Source organism: Galeopterus variegatus, unplaced genomic scaffold (assembly GCF_000696425.1).
Source record: "Galeopterus variegatus unplaced genomic scaffold, G_variegatus-3.0.2 Scaffold10679, whole genome shotgun sequence".
Taxonomy (NCBI): domain Eukaryota; kingdom Metazoa; phylum Chordata; class Mammalia; order Dermoptera; family Cynocephalidae; genus Galeopterus; species Galeopterus variegatus.
This window is the reverse complement of record NW_007736790.1, coordinates 12,701-22,449: the sequence shown is the minus strand read 5'-3', so window position 1 is coordinate 22,449 and position 9,749 is coordinate 12,701. Positions and strand designations below refer to the sequence as shown.

At 37.0% G+C, this 9,749-nt stretch overlaps 1 non-coding gene across 1 annotated transcript; it reads right to left on the bottom strand.

The window, feature by feature from the left end:
• Positions 1-5,791: 5,791 nt before the first annotated feature.
• On the bottom strand, positions 5,792-5,865 carry TRNAF-GAA. Its single transcript has one exon. It is a non-coding gene; the product is annotated as a tRNA-Phe (tRNA).
• Between the last annotated feature and the right edge of the window lie 3,884 nt (positions 5,866-9,749).

Sequence of the window (9,749 nt, the reverse complement as noted above, 5' to 3'; positions counted from 1 at the left end):
GGTAGGTGGGACCCGACCCCTCGGCGGGAGCGCCGCCACGCTTCCCAAGCGGCGCACTGTAGCAGTGCGCCACCGGGCCGGCCCCGAATTTTTTGAAGTACCCTTTATATGAGGAGCAATTACAGAACAACACAACCTAATATGTAATCAGGTTAAATTCCATGGTACTGATTTTATTTGCGCTAGGATTTTAGGGCACATGTGTGGGATTGTTGTATCCAAGGACCAATGGGCATGTGAGAAGAGTAGCTGGTCCACACTGCCCTTGGCCGTTACAGAACAACACAACCTAATATGTAATCAGGTTAAATTCCATGGTACTGATTTTATTTGCCCTAGGATTTTAGGGCACATGTGTGGGATTGTTGTATCCAAGGACCAATGGGCATGTGAGAAGAGTAGCTGGTCCACACTGCCCTTGGCCCTGACCACAGCCTAGGAGCCTGAAAGAGTCTTCAGAGGAAAACGGTGCTCAACAAAGTAAATTTGCTCTCCTTGTCTTGGGGTTCTCTCAAATGGATTTCTGTCTCCTCCAATGAGGGTGGGACTGGCAGATCCCTTTGGTCAAATTTCTCATGAGTTTATAACCCTCCCATGGAAGCTGTTTATTCTGGACAACCTCCTCTTGGCAGTCCCAAGGCAGCGCATTTCCTTTAGTCAGGTTTAAGCCCACCTTCATGCATTCCCGACTGTGGCAGTAAAGAGTGAGTTTTCCCTCTAGTACCTTCAACTCACTGATGAGGGGAAGAGAGAGAGCGAGGACAGACCCCCTTAGGAGTACCAGAGGACTGAGAGACTGAGGAAGGAGAATGAGATTGGAAATAAGTGGGTGGGCAGGATGACAGAGAAAGATCCAGCCAAACATCTGAAAGAAAACAATCTGACCGGAGTGGAGGCGGGATAGTCCTTGGCCATGTTGACTCAGCCGCATCCATGGTCACCCGCTTGCTTCCCCTGCCTGAAAAGGAAAACAAAGTGCCGCTGTTGCTTTCTCTTCTCTCTGTGCGTGCTCTTTCTGGGAGTGCCCATCCATTTCCTTTTTAACTGTACAGATTACTTACACTCTGTCCCCATGGCTTATCTTCTAGGCCAGATGCGTTGTTGCTCTCTGTAGGATATTCCCACATAAATATCCCATTAATATTTTGTGGCAGACATTGTTTTTCTTCACCTGTCTCTGCTATAGAGGCTGGAAAACAAAGTACTAATTTTCCCAGTCTCCTGTGAAGCTGGGTATCCACACAATGCAGTTCTGGCCAATGAGATACAGCAGAAGTCTACTGGAGGCTTCCAGGGAAGCTTTAGCTTTGCTGATGAAAGACAGATGTATTTGATACCCACTTCCTCCCTTCTTTCTACCTGGAATTACTACGTGAGGACTGGCCTATGGCAAACCATTTTGTAATCCCAGAAGGAAGGGCCAAAAGAAACATAGAGACCCTGGTTCTGATTTTGTTCAGCTGTCAAAACTAGGTCAGTAGTTGCCTACCTTCAGATTTATTTCCATAAATCTTTGTTAGGCTTTCTGTCATTTGCTATCAAAACTATCTCTAACCTAACAAGTTGATACTTGTCTCAAGTTGACTTATCTTTCTTAACCCTTCTCCCCATTAGTTTCTATTTCTTACTTACCTATTTTGTTAATGACATTATGACCTTCTCATTCTGAAAACTTTGAAGTTACCTTTGTTCTCCCTTTCCTATGTCCTTTTTTACATCTAACCAGTCACTAGTTCTTTTCTTGGTCTTTATATTTTACTGCTTTATTTCAGGGCCTTATCATCTGGATCTCCTCATTATTTCCTGCTTCCAATTTGGAAAATACAATATATTCAAATCAGCTTTGTTTTAGGAACAGCCAGACAGATTCAAATTCTGTCACCTCCAGCCCCTAGCTTCATGATATTGGCCAAGTTATTTATCTTTCTGAACCTCTGTTTCCAGATCTTCTAATGAGGTTTCCAATACCTATGATTAGGGCTCTGTTGAGGTTTGTGGGGTAATGCAAGTGTAGCTGCATGGTCATGTCTAAGTAGAGTATAGCATAGGAGTTAAAAGTTTGGGAGCCAAACTGTATAGGTTCAAATCCCAGTTTTGAGTTTATTAATGGTGTAACTTTGGTCAAGTTATTCAGTTCTAGTAGTTGTTTTGTAGATTCTTCAGGATTTTCTGTGTAGACAATCTTGTTATCTGTAAATACTGGCAGTTTTACATATTCTTTCTGCCTTATGTCTTTCATTATTTATTTTTCTTGCCTTATTGCATTGGCTGGGACCTCCAGGACAAGGCTGAATAGAAGTGGTGAGGATGGACGTCCTTGAATTTACTGTTTTGCCATGATTTTAGTTGTAAGTTTTTCTTTCTTTCTTTCTTTTTTTTCTTAGCAAATTCCCTTTAATGAAATTATTGAGATGGCCATTTAATTTTTTTTCTTTTAGTTTGTAAATATAGTGAATTTACATTGATTGATTTTCATATGTTAAACCAATCTTGCCTTCTTGTGATAGATACCACTTTGTCATGATGCATTATAATTTTTATATATTGTTCTATTCAGCTTAATTAATAACATTTTTATATCTATTCAGGAGGGATATTAGCCTGTAACTTTCTTTACTTGTAATGTGTTTTCAGGTTTTAGTATTTGGATTATTCTGGCTTCATAAAGTGAATCAAGAAACATTTCCTTTTCCTCTATTTTTTTCTTTCCTTTATTTTTAGAACTTGTCAAAGATTGATACTATTTAAAAAAATTGTTTTATAGATGTCATCTGGGTCATGAGTTTTCATTGTAGAAAGCTTTTTAATGACAAATTTAATCTTTTTATAGATAGAAGACTATTTAAGTTTTCTATTTCTCCTTGTATTAGTTTTGATAAGTTGTTTCAAGGAGTTTGACATTTCATCTAAGTTATAAATTTTATTGGCATGGGGTTGTTCATAGTATTCTCTTATTATCCTTTTAATGTCCTTAGGATATGTAATGGTGTTTCCTCCTTTATATCTCATATTGGTAATTTTTGTCTGCTCTCTTCTTTTGAAATCATTCTTGCTAGGAGCTTCTCAATTTCGTTAATCTTTTAGAAGATCAACTTTTGGTTGGTTTTCTCTTTTGTTTGAGTTTTTTTTTTTTTTTCCTTTATTCTTCTTACTTAGAGTTTAACTTGCTCTTCTTATTCTGGCTTCTTAAAGTGTAAACTTACATAATTAATTTTAAACGTTTTTTCTTTAGTAATATGAACATTTAATTTATAATTTCTCATGGCCAACACAAACAAGGAAGCACAGTTATTTCATTATTCAGGATTTAGAAACTAAAACTATTTCCTCTGGAGGAGAACAATTAATCAAGCTGATGCTGGGACCTGCTGATTTCATCACCCTCATGGAGAAGATACTTTGCGATGTGATGAATATCCTTAATAACATCCCAACAGTGAATTCAGCAATGGGTTTCACAGGACTCTTTCAACATAGCATAATGCTCAAGGGACAATAAGGAACAGTAATTCTCCTAGGGGGCCAATATAATATATAGCTTTCCAAGGTTAGATGTTAGGATATTTTAGGAGTAGATGGATTACTTTTCTTTCAGGAAATTCTTTGTAAATATTGTTTGTCACATCTGAGCCACTGATAATTATTAAAATTGGGTTGCAATGAGTTTGAAGTGATATTTTCCAATAGATACCTGGAATGCTGCTATTATGTGTTGTTGGTTAGATGAAGAGTAATATGACTTTGGAGTCAGCCAAACTGAAGGAAAAATCCCATCCTCATTTGATAGCCAAATAAGAATGTATGCCTTTATGGTGGTCCACCCCTTCTCTGTGAGGATGTGGGAGCAAGAGTATATTCTCGAAGAGAAATATTGATGCTACTCTAATTACAGACAAACGGTGGTCAAGAACCCACTGGTTATGCCTAAGCATGGCCTCTGTAATTGTAACTGTGGAAACTGAGGAACATATGTTAATTGCACTGAAGTAATCTTACAATGCTTAGCTGCGAGTCATATAATTTTCTAAAAGCCCTTTTATTGAATAAAGTTGATTGTAAAATGTAAGCATGTCAATTAGGCTGACTTGCTTTATAGAAATATTATCTATAAATTGGTTAAAAGTTCACTAGACCAAACCAAAGTTCACCAAAAATGTTGAACCTCTCTCTTTTTTAATTAAATGGAGAAATCATTTTTAAAGGCCCTTGAAAAAGGCTTAATAATAGAGATGTTGAAGACAAGTAGAAAAGACCTTTGATGGGAAGCAGACATTACTTGCAACTTAGTAATTTGATTCTTGTTATTATGTGAAATTTCAATTCTGTTTAAACTCCAAATAAAGGCATTAATGTCTTGCCTGGTGTTTGGGCAGCCTATTCTTTTAGTCATTGTTTTTAAAAAATCTTTATTGAGGTATAATTGACAAATAAGAATTGTATATATTTAAGATGTACAACTCAAAGTTTTGATATATGTATATTTGTACATTGTGAAATAATTGCCACAGTCATGCTAATTTATATATTCATCACCTCACATAGTTACCTTTGTGTGTGTGTGTGTGTGTGTGTGTGTGTGTGTGTGTGTGTGAGATGAGAACACTTAAGATCTACTCTCTTAGGAAATTTCAAGAATATAGTACAGCATTGTTAACTATATTCACATTGCTGTACGTTAGATCTCCAGAACTTATTCATCTTACCTAATTGAAACTTTGTACTCCTTGACCAACATCTCCCCATTGCCCCCTCCCCTCAGCCCCTGGCCACTGCTGTTCTACTCTTTGCTTTTATGAATTGGACTGTTTTAGATTCTACATTTAAGTGAGATCATGTAGTATTTGTCTTTCTGTTCCTGGCTTATTTCATTTAGCATAATGTCCTCCAGGCTCATCTATGTTGGTGCAGATGTGAGGATTTCCATCATTTTTAAGACTGAATTATATTCCAGTTTTTTGTGTGTGTACATACTGAACAGTATTCCATTTTGTGTATGTGTGTGTATAAGGGTACTTCAAAAAATTCATAGAAAAATAGAATTAAAAAATAATACCAATCTTTCCATGAACTTTTTGAAGTACTCTTATGTGTGCATATGTGCGTGTGTGGGTATGTATCTCACATTTTCTTTATCCATTCATCTGTCGATGGACATTTAAGTTGTTTCCATATCTTGGTTATCTTGCATAATGCAGCAATAAACATGGGAGTACAGATATCTCATCAGGATTTCATTTCCTTTGGATATCTACCCAGAAGTGGTATTGCTGGATCATAAAGTATTTCTCTTTTTAGTTTTGAGAAACCTCCATACTGATTTCCATAATGGCTGTACCAGTATGCATCCCCACCAACAGGGCACAAAAGTTTCCTTTTCTTCACATCTTTACTGATACTTATTAATATTTTTTGATAATAGTCATTCTAACAGTGTGAGGTGATTCATTGTGGTTTTGATTTGCATTTCCCTGATCATTAGTGATATCGAGCATCTTTTCGTATACCTGTTGACCATTTGTATATCTTTGTAGAAATGTTTATTCAGGTTCTTTGCCCATTTTTTAAACAGGTCATTTGAGTTATATGAATTCTTTATATATTTTGGATATTAACCCCTTATCAGATGTATTTTTGGTAACTGTAATACCATTATCACACCTACGAAATTTAACTTTATATGATACATGGTCTAATAAACAGGTCTACATTAAAATATCTCCATTTGTCTGAACAATGTCTTTATAGCTTTTTTTAAGTCACGAAATATTCTACAGTTTTTTTTTTTTTAAGCTGGCCAGTACAGGGATCGAACCCTGGACCTTGGTGTTTTCAGCACCATGCTCTGACCAACTGAGCTAACTAGCCAGCTCTGTAGGTTGTCTTTTTACTCTGTTGATTATTTCCTTTGCTGTTCAGTCACTAGTTATTTATTGAACATGTTACAGAAAAAGTTGGTTTCTTGCATCTTATGTGTTTTCATGATCAACTCTCTAAACAAACTTGGGATATAGGAAAGTTCTATCTTTAGTATCCCTTGCTGCCTTTTTTTTTTTCCTTTTTGTCTTTTTTCGTGACCGGCAACGGATCGCAACCCTCAGTGTTGCACCCGCAACCTCGCTCAGCCAGTGAGCGGCCGGTCTGTATGTGGGATCCGAACCCTCAGCGGGAGCGCTGCCGTGCTCCCAAGCAGCGCACTGTAGCAGTGCGCCACCGGGCCGGCCCCCTTGCTGCTTCTTTTGTCACTCCTTCCTTCCTTATGTTCTCTTCTACTTTCCCTAACACAAATCTGTTGCAGGAAAAGAATCTGATCTTAGACATCTACTTTCCTACTGTTCATTCATTCATTTAGATATTTAACTTTCTGCTTACCATGTGCCAGACACTCTTACTGGGTATACGTTAGTGAGAAAAACTGACAAGGCCCCTGACCTCATGAATTGAAATACTAGTTGGGAGGACATTAATTCATTCAGTCGGTTTTCAAAAAACTATTTATTGAGTACCTAGTATGTGCTGGACACTGTTCCAGATGGTAAGGAATACAGTGATGAATAAAACAGGAAAAGTTAGCTGGTGATACATGCTGTGAGCCAAGGGTAAGAGGATATGGGGATAGATGGACAGACAGCAAACAAGTACAGACAAATCTATACTACCATGTCAGATGGTGATAAGAACAATGAAGAAAAGTAAAGCAGAGAGAAGGGACTGAGTTTAGAGAGGGTAGTCAGAGATGTCTTTCTGCAGAAGTGACATTTGATCAAAGACCTTGATTGAACTGAGAGGTCATCTAGTTTGACTTTAAATCAGTGTAATCCAGGCATTACTAAATAGGTGGATGAGATATTTTAGAGAACGGAGGTCAGGGTAGTGCCTACGGTGAGGACACAGGCTGAATAAATATGGTACCACCTTTTGTTTGGTAACAAGGCCTTATTCTGGGAAAGTACAAGTACAAGTGTATTAATTGTTTTTGTTGATGTAATAGACAAAGGTAATTTCATAAAATGGCAAAAGACATAAATGAAAGCCTTTTGAAAGTTTGGTTTATTCTTTAACTATTATTATTCAGAGATATGACAAATACTGTTCACTTTAGTTTTTCTTTATAATTTTTCAGGGAAAAAAGCTACCCCTGGAGAACTGATGAGTACCATTGAGATCAGGAAAAGCACTATCATTTAAATTAGGTTCTAAAGATATTGTGTGTGTGCTTTTGGCCAAGGCTGCTTCCGACTGACTGATGGTGGCATCATCATCTCTATCCTACTGATGAACTTTTGTTTTCATATTTAGCCAGTTTAGTTTTGTCAGTGATGACTTTGTCTGCCACCTCTGTGAAGTCGGTGTTCTCTTAAACAGGCCTTTCAGGCAAATGTGCCACAGCAAGAAAATGGTATCCCCAACAATTTCTCATTTGAAGGATTTGTTTGCTGTCTTAAACAACTTTTCTATTATTATTCCACCATCTGCCTTTTGATAATGTTTTTATATTGAATTCTTATCATATTTTACTCATTGACTAACTAAGTGATACCGCAATATGTTTTAAAATTTTTTTCATGTCAAAAATTGAAGGCAACTGGTGAATAGTAAGTCTCTTGTGATGTTAGGGTACCATGTGTACATCAGACTGGTAAATATTTCTTGATGGTATTTGAAGATCTGAGTTGTAGAGTTAGAACTACCTAGTTAGTATCCAGGTTTTACGTTTTACTCACCTAAAATAATTTGAAAACTTAGACCAGGAGTCCTCATTTAATTATCTAGGGCATCATATCATAAATGATAAGAGAGCCCTCTATTGATCAGAAATGTGTAGTTACAGAAAATACCAAGGGAACCATATAATAAGGCAGCTTCATCTAAAAGACAGATCTCTGAAGCGTAGCCAAGCTTGGATGCCCAACTGGTTGAATGTGAATAGAATGTAATTTTATTGTGCTCTTTCATCTTGTGCTGTAACTGTACATTATCAGTCTGTGAATGTACCTTATCTTTTCCTCAATTGAATTTTACATTATCTCTATTGCTTTGCCTCCTACCTTTTCAGCATTTCATTGGATATTTATCTAAACAACTTCAGAGGTTCATTTTAGAATTCAACATTCAACAGGTTATAGATGTCAAAAAAGTAAATCTAATTTTAAAAAACCCTTTGTGTTCAGATGATTAATATGTTTTTTGGTTTCTATCATTAGAAGTCCTAACCCTAAATATCCACTGGAGAACTGAGCATTGAAACTGCTCTGCAGAGGAGCTTACAGAAATCAAAAGTGGACATTACTGAACCCTGGTATTGTTTTGGCTTATCTGAAAAATAATCATAAAGTAGTCAAATTGCAAAATTGAAATAATTTAAAAATATGTATATATTATTCATCACTTTTTGGGAAAGAGTGTGATAGGCATTGGTGAGAGAGGAAAGTGAACAGTAATAAAATAAAAAATAGAATGGAATGACTTTAAAAATTCTGGAAAATTATCTAATAGGGAGCTTTTCTTCTTTCCATTTTAGTTGAACTGACCTCTATTTTTTTTTTTTATTTATTCACCTCTGTTGATTTTTTTCTGCCTATAAAGAATTTTGCAGTCAAATTCTGCCACATAAGAATGCCTCTACAGATAGAATGGCATTTGAGTCTATTTCTTTTGAATTGGGACAGGCAGCACAAGCATACAATTGTGCTTATTTATGTGGTTATGTAGGAGAAACTTCACTGATGGGATCTTTGATCTCAAAGGATTGCTATTGAAGGGATATAAAAGAGATTTTAAAAATAAAAAATTAGTAACAAGGAAAACTATAGAGAAAAAGGAAAACTTTAAAAAAAAAAACTGCCACTAATGTTTAGGTGCTAAAACAGGTATCTGAGACAGCAGTACAATTCCTTTGCTGAAACGAGTGACACATGACATAGTTACTAGCACTGCAACCCATCCACTTCCCTTGGGTTGTGAGGGTTGCTCCTGGTTGCAGCTGAGAGCTGACAGTGTACGCACTCATGAACATGAACACGCACGCACACACGCACGCACACACGCATGCACACGCACACGCACACACACACACCTGGCTTCTTTAGGAAAGTTTTGCCAATTGACATGTGTTGACATGTCTTTTTCCTTCCCAGAAGGTAAATGGCAGGAGTTTATGAAAGGTTACAGACTACAATTTTAACCATATTTTAATTGGGACCAAAACAAAGAATTTCTGGCTTATAATTATTAACTTATTTCTGTAATCCCTATCACCAGGAATAACTGCTTATAAAGTCTTAGGGTATTTCCTGCAATACTTTTTGTGTTAGTGTTTTTAACATGTTTGATCTTGTAGTTTATGATTGCATTGCCTCTTATCATGAATATTATAGGGTGATCATTTTCTAGGTTATTAAAAATTCTTTATAAATATAATTTTTAGGGGCCGGCCCGGTGGCGCACTGCTACAGGCCGCCACTTGGGAGCGCGGTGGCGCTCCCGCCGAGGGTTCGGATCCCACATACAGACCGGTTCCCGCTCACTGGCTGAGCGAGGTGTGGGAGCAACACCGAGGGTTGCGATCCCGTTGCCGGTCCCGGTCCGGTACGGGCGTGACACTGAGGGTTGTGATCCGTTGCCGGACACGAAAAAAGACAAAAAGGAAAAAAATAAATTAATTAATAAATATAATTTTTAGTGGCATAAATATGGATCAACAAAAGTCTTAAGTTTTTCCTTTTTGCTGGACAATTAAGACATTTGAAAAT